Source organism: Pleurodeles waltl, chromosome 6, assembly GCF_031143425.1.
Source record: "Pleurodeles waltl isolate 20211129_DDA chromosome 6, aPleWal1.hap1.20221129, whole genome shotgun sequence".
In the NCBI taxonomy this organism is placed as follows: domain Eukaryota; kingdom Metazoa; phylum Chordata; class Amphibia; order Caudata; family Salamandridae; genus Pleurodeles; species Pleurodeles waltl.
In genome coordinates this window covers 1,322,445,380-1,322,469,084 of record NC_090445.1, presented here as the reverse complement: position 1 = coordinate 1,322,469,084, position 23,705 = coordinate 1,322,445,380, and positions in this window count along the sequence as shown.

The window sequence follows — 23,705 nt, the reverse complement described above, 5'->3', positions numbered from 1 at the left end:
ACTCATCACTAAAGCATGCACAGCGTAGGGAAACTAACAATCCAACCATACACCAACATACACAAGTGAAAGCAGGCAGGGCAACACCAACCATAGAGGGGAAGCCAGGGATGTACAATATGTTATACATATGAAGCATAATACATCATTTACATACCCACAGGTACCCCAGCCAATGTCACTGGAGAGGAGGTGCCATCACTATCCAGGTCCCCAACAGAAGAGGCCCACAGTGATGACAGTAGCTCTGGTATTCAGGATCTGGACGATCTACCTGGCCCATCATGGACCGCTGGACAGCCGGTCACCCAAGGCTACTCACAAACCAACACAGAGCCTCCCCCATCAGGAACCAACACCACAGCACCCACCCAGCATCCCCAAACCTCTGTCCCCAGCACACCTCAATCAGCAGTGTGCCCACCTCTAGAGGGACCCCAGACCAAACCTCGCACACAAGACAATCAGGGACCTGGGGTCAGTGGGCACACGGTTCAGGGGACAGAGGCGCATGCCAACAGGGACACTTGGAGGACTGCTGTGCGCCCGGGGGGGACAGGAGCAGGGAACTGACTCTCCAGGAGGCTCTCTCCGAGATCCGGGGAGCCTACCAACATTCCCAGGACACAATGGGCCAGATCCTAGACAATGTGCAGGAGAACAGGCGGCTGCCGGAGGGACAGTATCAGGAGAAAAGGGAGGACTTGCAGGCCATCAACAACACCCTGATCTCCTTAGCAGGGGTGCTGGCAGACATGGCCAACATTATGAGGGAGGCAGTGTCACACCAGCAGGCCCCTGCCACTAGCCAGTCGTCTGAACAGACCTCCACTTCCGCTAATGGCCGGAGGCCCTGCCACAGGACCAAAAGGCCACCAGCACTCCTCCCCCTGCAGAAGGCGACCCACCCCGCAAACGTTCCCTGTGAACCAGACAGAAGCCAGAGCAACTTGCCAAGACTACCGCCAGGAAATTAGACTCTCCAGATTGTCCCCCATGTGTCCCACTCAGTCACCTTGTCCACCTGGAACTGCCATTGTTCCCCTTCCTATGTCCCCATGGACAATTCACCTGTGCTACAAACAGACTGGAACAATACCCTGGACTTTCCTCCATCATGACCCCATCCCATTGCACTTTTCCCTCTAAATATTAGCACTACAATAAACACCCTTGGATAAAAATCGACTTTGAGTAGGTCATGTATTTCAAATATGTATTGATTGAAACAGCTACAACCATTGCAAATGAACTGTACATAGAATGAGAATAGAATTAATGACCTGTAGCTGGCTGTTGTGATCACACCAGGAGTATTTGTCAGATCACCAACATCTGCAAAATGAATATCCAGAGGTAACAGTAAGTGGGCAAAGAAGTGGAAAATGCCAACATGCCAATGCCACACGGAATACAACTAAAGTCATAGAAATGTAAAGTTTCACTTTCTCACCTGTTTGTTATTGGAAGTACTGAAGAATCAAAGATGTTCTGTTGTCCACATCCTCATCCTCTGCCTCCTCATCCTCACTGTCCACAGGGTCCACTGCTGCCACAGGGGCACCTCCCATCTCTTCCTCCTGCAGAAAAGGTACATGCCGTCTGAGGGCCAGGTTGTGCAACATGCAGCATGCCGCTACTATCTGGTAAACCTTCTTGGGTGAGTAGCACAGGGATCCACATGTCAGATGGAGGCACCAGAACCTGGCCTTCAGGAGGCCAAAGGTACTTTCAATGATCCTTCTGGTTCGCCCATGTGCCTCATTATAACATTCTTCTGCCCTTGTCCTGGCATTCCTCACAGGGGTCAGCAGCCATGATAGGTTTGGGTAACCAGAATCACCTGCAAATATTGAGGGACAACATTTAGCCACACACTATCCTATATGGACAACACCATAAGCATACACCAACATTTACTGGTTGGGAACCAGGGCTCACCTTTTAGCCTCACCCTGTGCCTCTGTAGTTGGGACATCACATTTGGGATGCTGCTATTCCTCAGAACAAAGGCATCGTGCACTGACCCTGAATACTTGTCATTGATGTGGGTGATGTCCTGTTGTGCCAGCACGCCATCTACACATTCATGGAGTGAAAACCCTTACTATTCCTAAACACCTGTTCATTCCGGTGGGGGGGCACAAATGTTATATGTGTTCCGTCAATTGCACCAATTATATTGGGGCATTTTCCCATTGCATAGAATCTGGCCTTCACAGTGGCCAAATCCTCAACCTGTGGGAATCCAATGTAGCTGCAAATGTGTTTTATCAGGGCAGACAACACTCTTGACAGCCCAATTGAGAACATTGTCTGTGACATTCCTGCTGCCCACTGTCGCTTGGAAAGAACCAGTTCCAGGAAATGGAGAACTGATAGCACTTGCACAAGAGGGGGATCCCAGTAGGGTGACGGAGAGCGGATATCAGGTCAGGCACCAATTGGGCACACAGCTCTGTGATTGTGGCCCTGTCCAGTCTATAGGTGAGTATTATGTGCCTGTCCTGCAGTGTAGCCAAGTCCACCAGAGGTCTGTACATGGGGGTATGTCTCCATCTCGTATTGATCCGCAGCAGTAGTTATCTAAGGGACAAAAGAGTGAGGAGGCTGTCACAAACTGAACAATGGAGCCACAAGAGCAGTCCGCAAGGTGCAAACATGTTATGGGACAGTGTAATTTGTGAGGTATGTGCCTATTTATCCTGTGACGCAGCATTAATCCATAGGCCTGATTCCCCCTCCCTGAAATGGCGTCCGCTTGTCCTGTGTGGAGGCACAGGTGGAAGTGAGGTAATGCCGCTGACGTTGTGTGCCATGGCGGTAGGCGGTCGTGAACCACCGTGCAATTCCTCATTGGTTGCAATTGTGCCCTGTGGGGTACAGTGGTCAATGGTGATCTACGCCGGCGGTGACAATATGCACCGTCACGGACGTGACCGCCATTTTCTATCAGGTTCATCACTTGTTTCCTGACCTTCCATAGGAGAGGACCTTCACTTCATGTGCTGCTGTGACCTGTGTCTGAAACCTACCATGGCCTGTGTGACCAGGGAAAGGGCCCCAACCTTCACTTCGGAGGAGTTGGAGCGACTGGTGGATGGGGTCCTAACCCAGTACGGACTGCTGTATGGGCCTCCAGACCAACAGGTGAGTACACTGTGAGCACTATGCATGTGGCATGAATGCATGGATTTGTGTGTGTGAAGGCATCGTGTAAGGTGGGTGGGTGGATATTCTCTTGGTGCTATGTGTGTGCCAATGGTGATGGAAACGGGTATTGTGGGCCATTTGTGTTACTGGCTGGATTGTTTGGCTAATGGTGTTCTCCTGTCCGTATTGCCTCTACAGGTCAGCACCCATCAAATGAGGGGAAAATGGCGTGCCATCGCCAAGGACGTGCAGGCCCTGGGGGTCTATGGCAGGTGGAGCACCCACTGTCGCAAACAGTGGGAAAACCTGAGATGCTGAGCACGGAAGACCGCGGAGGCCCAGCTGGGGATGGCTTCTCAACGAAGAACGTTAGACCCTGATCCCCCTGATGGCCCACATAGAGCAGCCACAAACGGGTGAGTACAGTGGCCATCATTGAAGCTCACGGCTGGAGGGGTGGTATCTGGGTGGTGGTTGTGTGTCAGTGGGTGCCCTTAGGCCAGGCCAGACAGCATCGTAGGTACCTTGGTGGCAAGGGTTTGATTATTAAATACTGTTTACCTAGCTTATTAGTATTCACTACTGGTCAGGGCTGCGTGGGTCCCAGGTGTGCTGCAGTTGGCGGTGTGTACCCCTCCTCATTCCTTGTTGAATAGCCATTTCACTGGTAGTGCAATGCATTGTGCGTAGGCCTATTCCCTTGTGTGAGGGTGCTGTGTACGCCAACGGTGGTGTTGGTGCAGTCACTGACCCAGTGTATCCTTTGTCTCTCTCTCTCTCTCTCTCTCTCTCCCTTTCTTGTTTTGTCATCCTGTCCTCATGTGCATTAGCATCATCTCGCAGAGAAACAGAGGCACCAGTGACAAAGGGAGCTGCATCCCACAGGACCCAGGAGGCAGAGTCCACTGACTCTGAGGGCACCAGAGGGACGGAGGTCGAGAGGAGCACCACGGTGAGGCCTGAAGGGACAATACAGACTCAGATACCTCCTCTGATGGGAGCTCCCTGGTGGTGGCAGGCACCTCTGTGACCACCCCAGCTGCAGGTACATCTGCCACCCCTGTACCAGCACTGCCCTCCCAGTAGTCCCTCAGCGAGTTGCCGTGCCCGCTCACCCAGGACGGTGGGCATCTCCTTCGCCCCAGGCACCTCAGGCCCTGCCCCAGTGAGCCCTGCTGCCCTGTGTGTCGAGGATTTTGAACACCTGAGATCCATCTCTGTAGGACAGTCAACCACTGTGAATGCCATCCAGGGGCTGGCAGCCTAGTGGCAGCAATCTAATGCATTCCTGGAGGGCATTCACAGTGAATTGGCAGTCCAACAGAGATCGATCCAGGCTCTGGCCTCCTCTCTGATGGCAGCCATTGTCCCTGTTTCAACCGTCCCCCCTCCAACTTCCACTTCCCAGTCCCATTCTCCTCAACCTCAACCCATCCCAAGCACACAGCCAGACGAGCATGCACACAAGACAACACCCGAGAGTTTCACAGGCAAATATAAGCACCACACTTCCTCCCACAGGCACTCACACAAACAACATTCATTGGCAGACACAACAACATTCACTATTTCTACTGTCTCCCCCTCCTCCTCCTCCCACCCAGTTACATCCACACTCACACCTGCATGCACTACATCAATATCCACTACCAGCATCATCACCACACCAAGCAGAACACACACCTCACTGGCAGACACCTCCACAACATCCATGCACACCTCCCCTGTGTCCTATCCCACCTTGTCTGCCTCCCCTCCTAAAGTACACAAACGCAAGCACTCAGACACCCAACAGCCATCCACCTCACAACAGCATACAGCCCATGCACCTGTACCCAAATCCAGCAGACAAACACCTCCAACAACCACTCCCTCATCCTCTACTCCCATTACTCCTCCCTCTTCCCACCCCAACGTCCCTAAAAAGCTTTTCCTTTTCCAGATTGACCTCTTCCCTACCCCTCCCCCCTCGTCCTGCACGTATGAGCAGGGTAGCAATGACCCAGCCAAGCACCTCAGCCAAACTGTCCATGGGCCCAGTGGTAGCAGCACCTACTCGTGGTGGAAAGGATTCCAGGCCAACAATACTTAAGGGGAAGGAGCCTCCACCAGCCACAAATATGGGGAAGGAGCCTGCACCAGCTGCAGAGAAGGGGAAAGAGTCTGCACCAGCTCCAGAGAAGGGGATGAAGCCTGCACCAGCAGCTGTCACAGAACCCCCACCGCCAGCCTTTGCTGTGCAGCCATCAGAGAGTGCAGGGGCTGAGCAGGAGCCTCCCACAACCACCACCACAGTGCATCATCGGAGGGTGCAGGGGCTGAGCAGGAGTCTCCCACAACCACCACCACAGTGCAGCTGTCACCGCCGGCGGATGCCATATAGTCCAGCCTCCAAGGGCTGTTGTGAGGCCTGCCTCCTCCAGAACCAGTGGGGTATTCACCAACCTGAGAGACTGTGGCCTTGCACTCCCAAGGACAGAGCAATGGGCATGTTGCCCCCTCCAGAACCAGTGGGCAAGCCACCCACCTCAGAGACTGTGACCTTGCACTCTCGAGGACCAAGCACAGAGCATGTTGCCCCCTCCAGAACCAGTGAGCAAGTCACCCACCTGAGAGACTGTGGCCTTGCACTCGCCAGGACCAAGCAATAGGCATGTTGCCCCCTCCAGAACCAGTGGGGTATTCACCCACTTGAGAGTCTGTGGCCTTGCACTCCCCAAGACCAAGCACAGGGCATGTTGCCCCCTCTAGAGCCAGTGGTCTTGTTTCCGCATCCTGCTGAGGTGCCCTCCTACCCTCCCCCTGAGGTCCCTCCCCCTGAGGTGCCTGCCTATTTGCCAACTGATGCCCCTCCAGATTGGTACAGGATTCTAGTGGGGTCTTGGACTTTGCCCTGTGGCCCTGTGGGCCCTATGAACTATGGACTGGACAGAGTCCCTTTTTTATACACGTGTACAGTTCTGTTTAATCTGTAAATCGGATTGTTGAATTTATTGTTGGACTGATTACAATCATTTTCGTAAATTCATGTTGCCTTCGCATTATTCTACAGATTTCCGTGATCAAATTGTTTTTGTAATGTATATAGTTGTGTGTATGGTTTGTATGTGTAGGGTGTGTGTTGTGCATGGGTGTGTCACTCTCGTTTTACCCCCACCCTCCCTTGTGTGCTAGGTGACTGTACTCACCATCGTCGTCTTCCTGGCATTGGTATTCCAGGTGGAGTATAACGTAGAAGATCATCGTAAAAACTTGCAGTTCGGGTTCCATGGCGGCGTGGTTCTTCCCTTTTTCCCCAATGGTGAGTCCTTTGACTTTTGTGCTCTGTTTCCAAATGGCTTTTGATGGCATTGGTACCGCCCCGGAAAAGGTGGCAGAAAGCAGGGTCTAAATATGGTGGGCGGTACTTTGTCTTCTGCCTGGGTGTAGGCGGCTACCGGTGTGGCACATTGGCCGTCTATCAGAGATATCATCGCCATGGTCACAATTTGGCTGTAGTTACCGCCAACCTGTTGGTGGTATTACCACAACTTTATCATCCACTGCCAGGGTCGTAATAAGGGCCTAAATGTATTGCTATAACTTGCTTGCATTAGACTAAGTGAGGCCTGTTAGTCTTGTATTTCGTGACTTTGCAGGAAATACTGATTCATTTCCATAACATGATCTTTCTTTCAGACTTCATTCCTATGAGATGACTAGGTTTGGTAATAGACACCTATTGTTTAGGCATAGAGAAAAGTGAAACAGTGTCTCGGAATGTTGAACATCCCGAGCCATGGACTAAGAATTATACAAATGTTTCAATCCTGTGTGGAGTTATATGGATGGATGAGGTTCCCATGACAGACCTGGGAAGAGATGTTGATTTACAACCTAGAGTTGTGTGATTAATTGTTATTGGATGATGCCCCTTCAATGTAATGCAGACTGTCTTTATGAGCAAATCGGATGGTTTTATGAACTTTAATATGTCTTTGATCAGTTGGACTTTTATCAGTTCTTCAGATTTCCAGATGCCTAGAACCTTTGCTGATGAAGAATCCCTGAATGCTGAGTCCCTTGGAAAGATATCTTCCTCTCTGCTTTGCCCCTTTGAGATGTCCCACTGAGACTAGGACGTTTTCTCCCTAACCCTTGCAGGGGACTCGTGATCGAGCTTCTGACATTCTGATGCTTTCCCTTTTTATCGATCTTTTGCCCACCTTAGTTACTTGTTTCCCAAGATTATCTTTTTCCAAATTATTTTTGCCTTTTTGTCCTTTTTGTCTTTCACCCACATATGTTCTGTCTCACCCATGTTAATCGTTAATTTGGCTATGGTAGGGATTTCCTTTTGCTCAGCTGAAATCATAAATTTGCTTAGCTTGCTAAACCTGAGCAACTTTTGATTTCAATATAACAATTAATTTTGTTAATATTTTGCACTTTTATTATTGAATGCTTAGTTTTATTAGTGTTAGTCCACCTGAATCTATTTTGTTGCCTTGCAAAACCCTTGGTGATTATGTATCTTTATATTATTTTCTTGAGAGTTGTCCATGTGACTTTGATCTTGAGTTTGTAATAAATCCTTTAATTTTATTCCTGAATTTAGTTTTCCCTATCTAGACAAATTGGTAATACGGTTAAATTTAATTGGTTTGTACTAAAATTGAGTCGTATGATACTACCACACCCTGTTGCAGTGTCCAAAAACCTGTCAGCCTCGATGAGCATTAATTCCTGCGAAGGCTGAAAATGCTCTAGCAGATTGGTAGAAGTGGTGTGGTTTTTCCCTCAGCAGGGGAGTAACATTCAAGTGTAGTGTTATGTGATTGCCCAATTCAAAAATTGCCCTCCCTGAATTTTGTCCTATGGTCTGTTCTGAAGACTGATGAGGTTCCAGCGTCGGGCCTACAAGAGACAGATGTGTGAGAATTCTTAGGATTTTGCGCTTGCATTGGTTTTGGCATGAAGATTGCGGTGAAGTGTGATGTTGACAAGAGTTTTGCGGAGTCATCATACTCATTTGATTATGGCACTTACTACTAAAAATTGTCTGTGGTTGTTGTTGACAGGTCCATTATGGACTAAGATCCTGAGATAATGCACAAATGTAGAAGAAACTTGGTTAATTTATTGTCTGCAGTGAGATACTTGTCATGAGATGTCTTTGACAGTGCCAATAGTTTTCCTTGAGTAAGTGTGAATTGTGGTTCATATTAAGTGGATCCTGATGACCCATGGAGGCTATGTATCCAACAGAGTGAGAATTGCCGGTCAAGTTTCACTTGTCTAATTGTGAAGGCTACAGTTGGAAAGTATATCTTTGTACAGCTTTTAAGTGTTTGAGTACTTACCCTGTAGAGTGAAGACAGGTTGTTGGTTTTTGCTGCTGAAAGAAGTGAGTCTGACATCATTTTGTGCTGTGCTGGTATAGGTCGGTTGGTGTGAAGCCACTCGGGCATTGGTGGACAGTGCTGCGTTTCTTTGTTTGATAACATCACAAGAAAAGGATTGTAAGATTGAAATTACTTCCTGATTTGATCAAAAGTTATTGTGGTTAATTGAATTGGATTGAAAATGAAGTTCTTTAAAACTTTGAAGTCTGCGTTAAGAGGAGATGTGTTTAATCCATTAAAAGTGGGTATAGAAGCCTCACCCAAAGGAACACCAGGTTATTATGTGTCAACTGCTAAAGAATTTCATGCATGTTTGTGGCTTGAGAAGTGGAGCAAAATTACTGAAAATGAAGGTGCATTAGTATTTCTCCATTATGTTACCTTTAATATGAGACTTTTAGACGATTTGATGTGAATACTGTATGAAATTAAACTGCATCCAAGATCTTCACAGTTTGAAGCCCTAAGCATTTGGGAACTCATAGCAAGAGAGAAAATAGAAAATGCATACGAGAACAGAATGCAGAAAGCAATTAAGACACTTGCAGAGGCTAGATTGGACGCAGAGCAGAAGATGTGGAGATCAGACATACTGGAAGGAGTCAGAATGTATCCGGCTATGTTAAATGAAGAAGGTGAAAGCAGTAAACCTAAGACTAGGAAAAAGATATGACATATTAGAGTGATTCAGTTGATGAATTCATAAATCAGCTCTTGATGAATCCTCACTCTCCTTATCATTCAATTGAGACAGGAACAACAAGTGGAGCAGCACAAAATATAACCCTGAATGTGCCACCTGCCCAAGTTGCACAGACTCTGAGTCAGGTAGTGCTAAATATGCCTGCAGATCCTGTGGCACAGATTTCTGATGCAAATCAACCAGTTTAAAGTGCTAATTCCGTTCAGCCGGCACCAAGTCCAGTTGTGAACCAGTTTGTGCTAATTCTTAATGTTAATCAGACAGTGCAAACAACTTTTGTGAATCCGCCTGTGCAAAATTGAATTCCACAATCAGACCGTGCCAATGTTTAGTCAGTTCAGAAAATGCCAAAATATACCCTGAGGTAAACAGGTCAATGTTTCAGTAATGTCTTTAAAGTTCAGAGTATAGGAATGACAGTTCTGCATAACCAGACAAAACATATGGGTTTGGATGCATTAACTGTTGCTGTGAACATAGGTGCTGTTGTCCCTCGTGTGCTTCAGGTATGTCTGGAAGCAAGGCACACTCATCAACGTCCCGACAGTTCTGATTACATCATCTACTTCAGCTGGGATATCATCAATTGGAATGCAGAGATTAATATATACTAACAATTTAGAAATGGAGAGGTCTGCTTCGCCCATCAAAACCATTAATGCCTACGCAAACTGTAGATCCAAATCTAACAATATGTCATACAGGACTTTCTCCTAATGTGATGTTTGCCCGTGGAACCCCATCTCATTTAATGTCCCAACCTGATCAGATTCCAAATACACATTGCAGCACTTCACAAGGAGTACCTTTTGCCACGTCAGAGAGCATGTCACACTTTAATGTCTCGAGTCAGCAGAATAAGAGACAGTCAAGAGTAGAAGTACCACAGAGAAATGATATCCATTTTGAAGGTTTAACTGCAAAGCAGCAAACACATTGGTTAAATAATTTTAATCCTCATGGTGCAACAGGTATAACTAATTGCAATGCAAGAACAGAAGAAACCCCAGAGAGAGACAGATTAGTGAATGTGTTCAGATTAAAATTAGAAATGAATTAAATGATTTTAGGCACATTGGACACAGTCCAATTGGAAACTTACACGGAAGACGAACTGCGGTTCATGTGCATAAACATTATACAATTTGCAGGTCAAGCAGAAGTAGCGTGAAATATGATGTGGATATGAGGAAATCAAAACCCATGAAGAAAAGTTACAGATTGGAGTTTAGCACAAAACAAATAGATAGAATGAGCTCTCCTAGAATGAAAACGCTCATTAAAGAATTGATTTCATACATTTAGAAATAGGAAGCTGTAGGTAAGTGGGAAGGCAGATGGGCGAAGAAGCAAGTTCAGAAGAAAGCAAAGGCAAATGTGCCTCTGGCAGGAGCAAATCACACTGAAGACAATGTGAAAATGATGTCTATGAGAGAAATACCAGGTGGAGGTTATGTTGTTGGATTATTTTAACATTTTACATGGGCACACATATTTTAGCTGTGGGACTGAAGCGTCTACCCTTTCGCCTTGTAACATTTCATCTTATTACTTTTGTTATTTTAGCAAAGGTTCATTTTAGTGGAGATGTTTCATTATTTTTGTCACTTACCCTTCCATGCAGAATTTTTTATTAGTTCTCTTGCACAACATTTCATCTTGTGCTCAACCCAGGGTTGTACATGATTATTTACTGAGTATTGCCGGTCCAGAGAGTACAAGGTCTACGTTATACAGAAAAATTGTATTATCACATTAGGACAGTCCTTAGAACAACAACATATTTTATTATAAAACATCACGCTTCCCAAACTAAGGCACAGGGGACATTCCAGTCAGCCGCCATCTTATGCTGCACCCTGTTGTCACAGTTCTTCGGAACCTGGCGTCTTCCCTCTCCCCACTTGGGAGGACTGCCGGCAGACCAACAGAGCTCCTTTCTACCTATTGTATAGATATGGGGATAGGGTTTCCTTGCAGAGACTATTATGGGCAAATGAGGGCTAACACTGCTATTGCTCTCATATAGATTTTTTGTAGTGCCAGTAGGGATTGTAGATTCAGTATTGTGACAGAATGTTGGGCTTTTTTTCTGTTTCACTTTTCTGGTCCCCATAATAATAGTGTTGTGATGTATTGTCTTTACATACCTTTTTACATAGAATGAAGTTGCTTCAATAAAATGTATTGAACCAAATCCTACATCTGTTTATCTTGTGTATGTATGAGACTTGTGTCAAGAGAGAAAGGAGTAAGATATTTTTCACCACTACGTCCCTGAGAAGTCTTAGAGTGTCACACATCAGGCTGCCGAAAATTACCTTTACTGTTGGGTTTTGGTGAGGTGCTGCAAGCTAGCTGAAAGGGTTAGGCCAACAGCTATCAGACAGTGTGGGATAAGACTCAGTCTCCCACACACGGTGGTGCTGCAACCTGAATCTATTAGTCTCGTCCCCATGGCGAGAGTGCTACACCAGTTACGTTCATGTACCCTGGAGTTGAAATGATATTTTGTCATTCACAAATGGTTACCCGAGATTGAGAATGAACCCATTGGAGTGGTACAAGCAGACAGAGAGATTCATGAAACTCTCAAAATGCCTGTGGGAGAATTTGAACACGTTGTTTGACATTGTGGTTCCAACTCATTTGTGGAATGTAATGTTGAATGGCCTGAGAGTGAACCTCAAAGATATCCAGTTATAGGTGCACGATCAGAAGAGATGATTAAAAAATATTATAAGGTAATTCCCCAAAAGATAAAGATTGGCAGATGACAGGACAGATCAGAAGACAAAGGAGTCAATTAATGCATATTACGAAAGCTGGCTGCAAGTTTTCAAACAGCAGAGGTGTACAGAAGCTGTAGAAGCCAAAGATATCAGCCATTTTATGTTCAGGTTTGTGCAAGGATTGAATCCAGACATTAATGAGATGATTCAGCAGCAGCTGATTTATTGGCAGAACAAACCAGTGATGAGATCCTTCGGTATGAAAATACTGCAGTGATGAATTGGAATTGAAGCAGAAAAAAAAAAGTAATGGTGATCTAATTGAAAGCTGCCTAGAAGTTAGTCATTGCCCACAGATAATGGTGAATACTGGTGGAATGCAAGGTGTACCACAGCAAGTGACACACGTTGCTCAGCCCAAAGGTAGAGGACATGGTGTTCACGTAGATCAGAGTGGAGGTGTTGTTGATATTTCGGCTTCAAAGAGAACTAATCTGTGTCACGCTTGCAGACATATTGGAAACTGGTATAGAGAGTGTCACTTTAATAATGTAAATAACCAACTGCAGAATATTGGAGTTTCTCATGCACAAGGCAATAATCAGGTTCAAATTCAGAGAGTTTAAAGACCCTCAGTACAAAATGTAAATGTGTCCTAAGGACAACAGATGCAGGTACCACAAGCCCTGATGGCTCCACAGCAAATGGTTGTTCCCCAAAATATCTGAACCAGATGTCAAATGCAAACATGAATCAGATAGCATCACAGTTTCCCCTGGTGGATCTGAGTGCTGAAGAATTTTCAGAAATTCTTAAAGCAAACAGCTCAGATGATGAGGAATGCATGATAGCTGTATCCCTAGAAGTAGATCAGCATGGTTCCTATGTAAATGCCATCATTATGAGACATGGTGTGTCATTCATGGTTGACACTGAAGCTACATGTTCCACTGTCTGAACAGCAGAAGTGCCAAATTTGCCACTTTCAGTAAAGTGAATTTCAGTTTTAGTTGCAAATAAGCAGTTAACCAACCCTGTAATGGAACATGTCCCTGTAAAATTAGGGTCATTTGAAGATGAGCACCAACTTATGGTTTGGGATTCAAGTTCATTATGTTACTTGGACACAGCCTATTGTGTAAGCTAAACTGCTACATACCTCAAGGAATTGAAATACCGACAAACGAAGAAGCTGTGCCCTGTCAAATTGTGAAGCAGTACCCGAGTGTCACATCGTACCCAATACTGACATGTAATAATTTGCCCGAACATTTAAAAGACACAGTAACACCTGAGGTTTGGGATTTTTCAGGAAAGGACATAGGACTCATTAAAGGATGTAAGGCTTTTAAAATTACTGTGAAATCAAATTCAGTGTATCCAAAAACACCCCGCCCCTAATAAATAGCTTAATTGAACAACATATCTTGAAAGAGATTTTGGAAAGCCCATGTAACTCTTCTATTCTAGAATTTCCAAAGCCCAATGGAAATGATCGCATAGTTCAAGACATGAGAAAAGTGAACAAGATTGTTGTTCCATGTTGTCCAATGATGCTGAATCCTGCAGTGATTTTATTCCAAATTCCCTGTGAAGAAGAATGGTTTACTGTAATTGATCTTTGCCAGGTTTTCTTCTCCATTCTTCTTCATGAGGAAACCCAATTTGTCTTCGGGTTGAAATTCGGCAGTCGTTTTTTGGCATGGTGCCGAACTTCCCAAGAGTATATGGAGCCACCATCTACTTTCAACCAGATCTTGAAAAAGAATCTGGAGTCCCTTAAAGAGCCCTAACTCTCAATCTTAATCCAGTACATAGACGACCTCCTTGTTGCATCAAACACCAGTGAAGGAGGGAGAGAAACAGTGTCTCTCTTTAATCTTTTAGGAGAAAACGGCCATAAGGTTTCCCCAGAAAAATCACAGTACTGCCTCAAGTCCTGTACCTCGGTTACCACATTGAGAAAGGTGTGTGGAAGGCATCACAAGAATCTCAGCAACCATGCAAATGAATCCTCTATCACACAGGGAGAAGTCTGAATGTTTCTGGGAATGGTTTGCTTCTATCACAGGTATATTCCAAACTTTTCCCTATTGGCCAGGCCTTTACAGTGGCTGACATACGAGGATGTGTTTGATCCTGTACCATTGGATGACAACTGCACATGTGCCTTCACAGAGTTGAGAGAAAGCCTATGCTGAGCCCCAGCTCTGGGAATGCATGATTATAACAAATGTTTTTCTTTGTTTTGCTGTGAGAGGGAATGGATGTGCTCTCTCAGTTTTGACACAGCTGCATAGAAATGCAAACAAGCCTGTGTCTTATTTCAGGTACATGGTTGCCGTGTGCCTGGGACGAGTCCAGCTCATCCTGCACCGGCCCACGGGGGGGGGTTGCTTGCTAGCGATTCCTCCGTGGGCCTCCCTTCCACACCCCCCAGTTGGGGATGGAAAGGGAATCGCTTCCCCTTCCCCCAACCCTGCCCAGTGACGTCTGATGACATCGGTGTGCAAATTGTGTGCTGACCTCATCAGAGGTCACCTTGGATCCCGGAAGAAAAATATTTTTGCAATTCTCTTCTGGGCGGTGGGGCAGGAGAGACAAGAAAGGAAAGGAAAGACCTTTTGCTGCCTGATTGCGATGCGATCGGGAGGTAGAAATGCCCACTAGACACCAGGGATTTTTTTTTAAAGGTATTTTCAAAAAAGGGAGTGGCCCCTTGGTCAAGGGTCGCTCCCTAAGGGGCCCATATTACTTTTAGGCCATTTCTGCCCCCCTCGGGGGAATAATGTACGTATATAAGGCCAATCTGCCCCCAGAGGGGGCAGAAAACCCCTAGACACCAGGGATCATTTGTTTTGTTTAATTTTTATTTTTATGTGTGGGGAGCGACCCCTTAGGCAAATTATTTGTAGGCCATTTCCACTAGACACCAGGGAATTTTATTTTTTATCATGCTGACACATAAGGGGAGCGGCCCCTTGGGCAAGGGTCGCTCCCTAGGGGCCCATATTATTTTTAGGCCAATTCTGCCCCCCTGGGGCAGATCGGCCTAATATAGTTAGGCCGATCTGCCCGGGGGGCAGAAAAACCCTAGATACCAGAGATAATTATTATTTTTTTATATGTGGGGAGTGACCCCTTAGGCAAGGGTCGCTCCCCAGGGGCCAAATTATTTTTAGGCCATTTCTGCGCCCAGGATTTTTTTTTTATCATACTTACGCATAAGGGGAGTGGCCCCTTGGGCAAGGGCTGCTCCCCCGGGGGGGGGAAATATTTTTAGGCCTTTAAAAATTACTGTGAAATCAAATTCAGTATATCCCAAAACACCCCTTAGAATATGACACCAGACACAAACCTCTAGACACCAGGGATATATATTTTTTATTTACTTTATGTTTTTATGTATGGGGAGCGACCCCTTAGGCAAGGTCACTCCCCTGGGGGGCAAATTGTACTTAGGTCATTTGTTAGGCCAATCTGCCCCCAAGGAGGGCAGAAACCACTAGGCACCAGGGATTGGTGTGTGTGTGTGTTTTGTTTGGGGGGCAGCCCCTTTGGGAACGGTCGCTCTCCATGGGGGCACATTACTGCTGGCTATATCTGCCCCCCTTGGGGGCAGATCGGCCTATTTTTGGAAGGCCCGTCTGCCCCCAAGGGGCGGCAGAAAACCCACCAGAATAAGAGGGTGGGGGTATGGCCATGCCCCCACCCCAAATAAATGGGACGAAAGTTGTTCTGCCCACCAGTGGACAGATTGGGCAATTACCCCTGATCCACACCCCGGGGGGGCATAAAGTCTACTAGATGCCAGGGAATTAAAAAAAAAAAAAATAGTGGAGTGGTGGCTACCAACCAGTATGGGCCTGGTTATGCCCCCACCCCAACTGAAGAGGGTAAAAGTCTTTCAGCTCTCCCCCGCACACTAAAGCATCTTCTCTCACGGCAAGCGAGAAGACATTTGATTATTTTGGGTTTTGGTTTTACATTTGGGCCATGAGAGCTTGGTAACTCTCAAAATCGTCCCACTTGGAATGGTGAGGGCTGCACTTTTTGGACTTTGGGGCACTGCCATGTAGAAAAATCCACAAGACCTAGACACATCTGAAAACTAGTCATCTGGTTGATTCCAGGGTGGTGTGCTTCACATGCCCCGCACCATTTTCTTACCCACAATGCCCTGCAAACCTCCAACTTTGCTGGAAATCACACATTTTCCCCACATTTTTGTGATGGAACCTTCCGGAATCTGCAGGAATCCACATTATTCCTCCACCCAGCGTTGTCTCATCTAGACCGATAAAATTTCTGCTGCACTTGTCAGCCTAAAATGTTTTTTTTCAAACTGCCCTTTTGGGCCCACTTTGGTCCCCCCTCACTTTCAACATGTTTTTGGCTCTTCCCTGTCACAGGCACTTGGCCCACCTACACAAGTGAGGTATCTATTTTACCGAGAGCCTGAGGGGAATGTTGGCTGGTAGGAAATTTGTTTCAGTGCAGTGATCCCACACAGAAATGTGGTAAAAATGAGATTGTTTTAGCTAAATTTGAGGTTTGTTAAGTATTCTGGGTAAGAAAACATTGGGGGATCCACACAAGTCACACCTCCCTGGACTCCCTCGGGTGTCTAGTTTTTGGAAATGTCTGGGTTTGGTAGGTTTCCTAGATGGCTGCTGAGCCCAGGACCAAAAACGCAGGTGCCCCCGCCAAAATAGGTAGTTTTGTATTTGATAATTTTGATGTGTCCACATAGTGTTTTGGGGCATTTCCTGTCACGGGTGCTAGGCCTACCCACACAAGCGAGGTACCATTTTTATCGGGAGACTTTGGGAAATGCTGTGTGAAAGGAAAGTTGTGGCTTCTCTCAGATTCCAGAACTTTCTGCCCCCGAAATGAGAGGAAAAAGTGTTTTTTTTGGCCAAATCTTGAGGTTTGCAAAGAATTCTGGGTAACAGAACCTGGTGAGAGCCCCACAAGTCACGCCATCTTGGATTCCCCTAGGTGTCTAGTTTTTAAAAATGTGCAGGTTTGATAGGTTTCCTTAGGTGCTGGCTGAGCTAGAGGCCAAAATCCACAGCTAGGCACTTAGCAAAAAACAGCTCTGTTTTCTTTTGGAAAATGTGATGTGTCCATGTTGTGTTTTGGGGCATTTCCTGTTGCGGGCGCCAGGCTTATCCACACAGGTGAGGTACCATTTTTATTGGGAGACATGGGGGAACGCTGGGTGGAAGGACATTTGTGACTCCTCTCAGATTCCAGTACTTTCTGTCACTGACATGAGAGGAAAAAGTGTTTTTTGGCCAAATTTTGAGGTTTGCAAAGAATTCTGGGTAACAGAACCTGGTGAGAACACCACAAGTCACACCATCTTGGATTTCCCTAGGTGTCTAGTTTTAAAAAAATTGAAGGTTTGCTAGGTTTCCCTAGGTGCCGGCTGAGCTACAGGCCAAAATCCACAGCTAGGCACTTTGCAAGAAACAGCTCTGTTTTCTTTGGGAAGATGTGATGTGTCCATATTGTGTTTTGGGGCATTTCCTGTTGCAGGTGCCAGGCCTATCCACACAAGTGAGGTACCATTTTTATTGGGAGACTTGGAGGAACGCTGGGTGGAAGGAAATGTGTGTCTCCTCTCAGATTCCAGTACTTTCTGTCACTGAAATGAGAGGACAAATTGTTTTTTAGGCCAAATTTTGAGGTTTGCAAAGAATTCTGGGTAACAGAACCTGGTGAGAGCACCACAAGTCACACCATCTTGGATTTCCCTAGGTGTCTAGTTTTAAGAAAATGGAAAGTTTGCTAGGTTTCCCTAGGTGCCGGCTGAGCTAGAGGCCAAAATCCACAGCTAGGCACTTTGCAAGAAACAGCTCAGTTTTCTTTGGGAAAATGTGATGTGTCCACGTTGTGTTTCGGGGCATTTCCTGTTACTGGCGATAGGCCTACCCACACAAGTGAGATACCATTTTTATCAGGAGACTTGGGGAAACGCTGAGTGGAAGGAAATTTTTGGCTCCTCTCAAATCCCAGAACTTTCTGTCATCCAAATGTGAAGGACAAGTGCATTTTTTAATCAAATTTTGAGGTTTGCAAAGGATTCTGGGTAACAGAACCTGGTGAAGTCCCACAAGTCACCCCATCTTGGATTCCCCTAGGTGTCTAGATTTAAAAAATCACAGATTTGGTAGGTTTCCTTAGGTGCCGGCTGAGCTAGAGGCCAAAAGGTACAGCCAGGCACTTTGCTAAAAAATCATGTCAGATTTCAATGTAAAAATGTGATGTGTCCATGTTGTATTTCCTGTTGCGAGCATTAGGCCTACCCACTCAAGTGAGGTACCATTTTTATCAGGAGACTTAAGGGAAGGCAGAAAAGCAAAACAAGTGTAAGACAGTGTGTAAAAAAGACATCTGTTTGAGAAATGCCCTGTAATTCACATGCTAGTATGGGCACCCCGGAATTCAGAGATGTGCAAATAACCACTGCTTCTCAACACCTTATCTTGTGCCCATTTTGGAGACACAAAGGTTTTCTCAATACTTATTTCTCATTTTTTATATTTCACCAAATTAATTGCTGCATGCTCAGTATACAATGAAAACCCGCTGTAAGGTGCATCTCCTTTATACGCTCTAGGCATCTAGAGTTCTTGATGAATCTACAAGCCATATATATCTCCGCAACCAGAAGAGTCTAGCACACGTAACGGTATATTGCTTTTGAAACTATGACATCGCAGGAAAACGTTACAGAGTAAAACAGGGAGAAAAATTGCATTTTTTTCACACCTCAATTTCAATATTTTTTTATTTCAGCTGTTATTTTCTGTAAGAAACACTTGTAGGATCTACACGAATTACCCCTTGCTGAATTCAAAATTCTGTCAAAGTTTTAGAAATGTTTACCTTTCTGGGATCCAGCATTGGTTTCACACCCATTTTTGTCACTAACTGGAAGGAGGCTAAAAGCATAAAAATAGTAAAAATGGGGTATCACCCAGTAAAAGGCCAAAATGTTGTTGTTGCAATTTTCAGGGAAAAAAACACAAGCCTTCTTCTGCAGCCCTATTTTGCAATTTGTTTTGAAAAAAACTAAAATTTCACTGTATTTTGGCTAATTTCTTGGTCTCCTCCAGGAGAACCCACAAACTCTGGGTACCTCTAGATTCCCTAGGATGTTGGAAAAAAAGGACACATATTTCGAGTGGTAGCTTTTGTGTACAAGACGTTATGAGGGCCTTTACACGAACAGCCCCAAATAGCCACAAAAAGTCTTGGCACAGGAGGGGCAATAGTCTGGCAGCGCAGGGGTTAATGTTTTGCAGTTTCCTTATTGAATACTTAGTTGTATTAATCTTAGTCTGCCTGAATCTATTTTGTCACCTTGAAAAACCCTTGGTGATTCTGTATCTGTAAAACTGTGCCTTGCGAGTAGTCTACATGACTTTGAACTGGAGTTTGTAATAAAACCCTTAACTTTATAACTGACTGGAGTTTTCCTTGTATGGCAAATTGGTCATACTGTTTAATTTAATTGGTTTGTATTGAAATTGAGTTGTATGGTTCTACCACACCCTGTCGCAGGGTCCAAAGATTTGACATCCTCGATGAGCATCGATTTCCTGCGAAGGATGTAAATGCTTCAGCAGATCCAATAAGGAAGTCTTGGACTCAGCATTGGACCCCTCATAGCCTGTTTTTGACATTGAGACAGAATGGTGCTGTGCTCTTTCCAGGGTCAAATATTGCAGCAGTAGGGAGACATCTGTCACTGTGTTTTGCTGCTGCAGTGTACCCAGGCAGCAGCCATGTTGAGGACTGGGGGATACAGGTACGACGTACAGGATGTTTGAGCTACTTATTCTGGCAGCCACACAGTGGAGTCAACGTTGACTTTTCCTACTACCCCGCCATCTAGAGGTGAGTGAGCCAACAATATAACAGGGCAAGCTGAGTCAGAGCTGAGCCAAGCGTGTGGCTTGACTCCAGGAGCCCTTGCATGAGCCCAGCCCTGGAAATGTTTGCAATGTAAACCATGCAACAAACATTACGTAAAATATGTTAAAGTCTTGACATATATATATTTTTTAATTTCTTTACCACGTGGAAGCTTTGGCATTAACCCATGATATTCTAACACTGCACTAAGATGTACTTATTATTATTCCTGCCCCTCCACCCTCGCAACAGTGCTATTAATGAACTAAGATGCCAGAAAATTGCCCTGGGACCCTTGTATACACCTCAAATTCTTATAGTTAAGAGAACCTTATAGTCTAATAAATCAGACACAGTACACTTTTGTACAGCTAGTTTTCTCAACTCTAGAGTTTACAGATGCTTTCATTTGCGATCGTGAAGAATAACGAGGATGGGTAAAATAAAACTGTTTGCTTAAGATCACACAATTTGGTTACGGAAGTCAAGAATAATCCAGGTTTTCTTGTTTAACTTTATACAAATCAGCCACTAAATGGGTATCTATGTGTTTCTCCTTTTTTACCTTAAATGTTAATGCTTTGTTTTGACCCTTTATACAACAAGGTAGAGCGAGGGTGACAAGTAGAAGCCACATGAAAGCTCAGATCGTTATGGGCTTGAGGTTCCAATGAGAACTTGAGCTGAGCCAGAGCCAGGCATCAGGCTAGAGCCTGATGAGAGCTTTTATCGGCTCACCCACCTCTATTGCCACCGCATTCCAAAATCAGCAAAGGTCCATGACTGTCTCCCTGTTAGTGACCATGATTGTTAGCATGATGTCCTGCAGTCATAAAGCACCGACTTGCCTGCTGCCTCTCAGGACTCTGCCTGCAGTAGAGTACATTTTGTGCACTGCAGAGGCCAGAAACCATCAGCGCTACCTCTTTTGTGACCTCACAGTAAACTGCAGTTCCCCTTGCCTTCCTGAAAAGGGTGAGTTCAACTCCAACTAAGGAGAGGCTGAAGGAGTGCAAACAGCAGCATTGCTAGTAGAACCAGGGTTGGACTGGCCTATAGAACAATGAGGCAGTGCTTGATGGACAGGTCTAACAGGTCAGTGTGTGGGGTGTGTTTTTTGAATATTTCTGGGCCTATTTTTACTGGTCATTTTCCCATTGATTTTTCCCATATGAAAGCAAATATTGCCTGTAGCAAGCTCAAATCCATGCAGTCTTCTAAACACTTATACAGCATGTCTTTACAGGTTTGAAACTGCCCCAGTTTGCAATCATGGGCCACTTTATTAGCTATCTAATTCACCAAGGGGCCACGCTTGTTTTGGTGCATGGCCTATTTTCTGTCCAAATACAACTATTGGTGGAACCACTGCACCACTGACTGTAACAGCAGGGATAGTGATGCCTAGCTAAGTCTCCCAGAGTGCCACACACCCACCCAGTCTCATAACTGCTGAGAGCAATGACTACAGAGACTACAAGACTAAAAAAAAAATGTTTAATGCTCCTACCTGGGCTATGTCACTGATGTCTAATGTTGAGTCATGAATAATGAGGTACAGCATAAGGAGTCAACTTGGTGGAGTTCATTGCCACAGTTCTCAGAAAAAATACCTGGACTGTATTACACAAAATTCCCCGGGGGCACAATGGCCATTTGCACCTTCTGGGGCACTTTGGAAATACAGAGGGGGCTGCAAGGGGCTGCAATACAAATAGCACTGGGGCACTTGTAGCGCCAGCACAATCATCAGAGGGTGATGCCTCATTGCATGGAGGCGTGCCCCCATGCAAATGATGGAAACTCTTTGCCTCTGCACCTGTGCCGTATTATAGGCACATGTGCAAAAGCAAAGAAGCTCTCAGTATGCAGACAGTGGGCCACGAAATGGTGGTGCACTGTCAGTGTACCCTCTGATGACAGTGCTCCAGAGGGTATCACAGGGGTCCTTTGGGCCACCCAGACATCCCCTTGCAGGCGGCTATAGTCATTCACTGCACTTGACTGCAAGGGGATTACTCACCCCTCTTAAAGTGCAGGCGGGATGCCGCCTGTATGGTGAAACAGGGAGTGGCTCTTTCAAAGTCGCTCGATATTTCACTTGAATGCACTGCCCTGGGGGCAGTGCGAGTTTGCAGCTGCCGTGGTGGTACCACATTCATTCTAATATGGCACACCTTCCTTCTTTGTACAGGGCACCCTTTGAAAGGTTCACCCTGCGCAAACAAGGAAAATGCACTATGTTTGTAGCACGGCCCCTGTAATAATTGTTTTAGGTTTTGCCATTTTGAAAGGTCCAAGAGCTGTAAGTGAAAGAACATTTGTAAAACTAAGTATTCTTTTGTCCCATGACAACTATCCCTGTTTATTTTAATAACCATTGTTGGAAATGGCCCACTCTGCGTGGTTACCACCAACATTTTTGCCTGTTTCCTTCCACTTTTTGCTGAATTTGTTTTTGTTGCCCTTAGAACTTTATGCACTTTACTACTGCTAACCAGTGCTAAACTGCTTGCACTCACTTCCCTAAACATGGTTTGATTGGCACGTACCAGAGGTATATTTAATTTACTTATAAGTCCCTTGTAGAGTGGTATACTGTATACCCAAGGCCTGTAAATTAAATGCTACCAATGGGACAACATTTAGTGTGCCACCCACTGAGGTAGCACTTTAAAACTTGTCCCAGGCTTGCCATTGTAGCCTAAATGCAATATTGCTCTGCCATGTAAACTTGGCATTTAACCCTCCCCCCTTGCCAATCCTTAAACTCCCCTTTTATAACATATGCCTCCCCTGTGGTAGGCCCTAAGTAGCCCGTAGGGCAGGCTGCTGTGTAAGTAAATGGTAGGGCATGTAAGTTAAAGTTTTACATGTTCTGGTAGTGAAAAACTCCTACATTTGTTAATCATTACTGTGAGGCCTACCCATCTCTTGGGATAACATTCTGGATTCCTTAACACATTTAACAAGCTAGCCTAATTGAGATGGGTAGATCTGTCATGTGTCATATCTAATAGAACATTTTCATCAATGGCAAAGTCAAATTTACTTTTACAATTTTGAAAATGCCACTTTTAGAAAGTTTAGCAACACAAAAGCAAGATGGACGGAGTGCTGAAACTTTTCAAGCACTCCCCCTCAGTGCACAAATCTGGGTTTAATTCATTGATTTTGTGCTCACCATGCCACCATGACCCTGTTCCCCATAGGAACAGCCCAGCCCGATCCTTGTTTCAGGTCTAGGGAGGACCTGGCTTGGCAGTTCGAGCTGGACTGTTCCAATGGGGAACAGGGTTAAGACTGATTTCCATATGGCTGGGTCCAAACTGCAATGACATGGCAAGCAACAAAACTGATGGATTAAACCCAAATCTGTGGCTGGGGGTGAATGTTTGATTTGTTCTGCATTCTGTCCCTCATCTGTTGTTTTTGCACTTTTAGAAAGTTGACATTTTCCCGCTCTTAGCCCTGTGTGCCTGCAGTAGATATTTTTTCATTGATTTATTCATGTACAGGCCATATGGGTAAAATATCAGCCAGGTGGTAACTCTAGTTGACTTGTTGTCCAGACTTCCCTGTTTCCTTTAGTGGTGTTGTTGTTCAAAGGCACACTAGTCTAGTTTTTTGTAGGTGCTCTTATTTACCTATCCCAGAGGGAAAGCTGAGCCAGCATGGTGTCCTGTTTCTGGTACTCCCTGCAGTGGAAGATGTACGCTGACTCACTCTGGTAGTCAATGGGGGATTGAGCAGGGAACGTCTTCAGTAATGGCTCAGTAATGGCTGCGCAGTCTGACTGTCTCT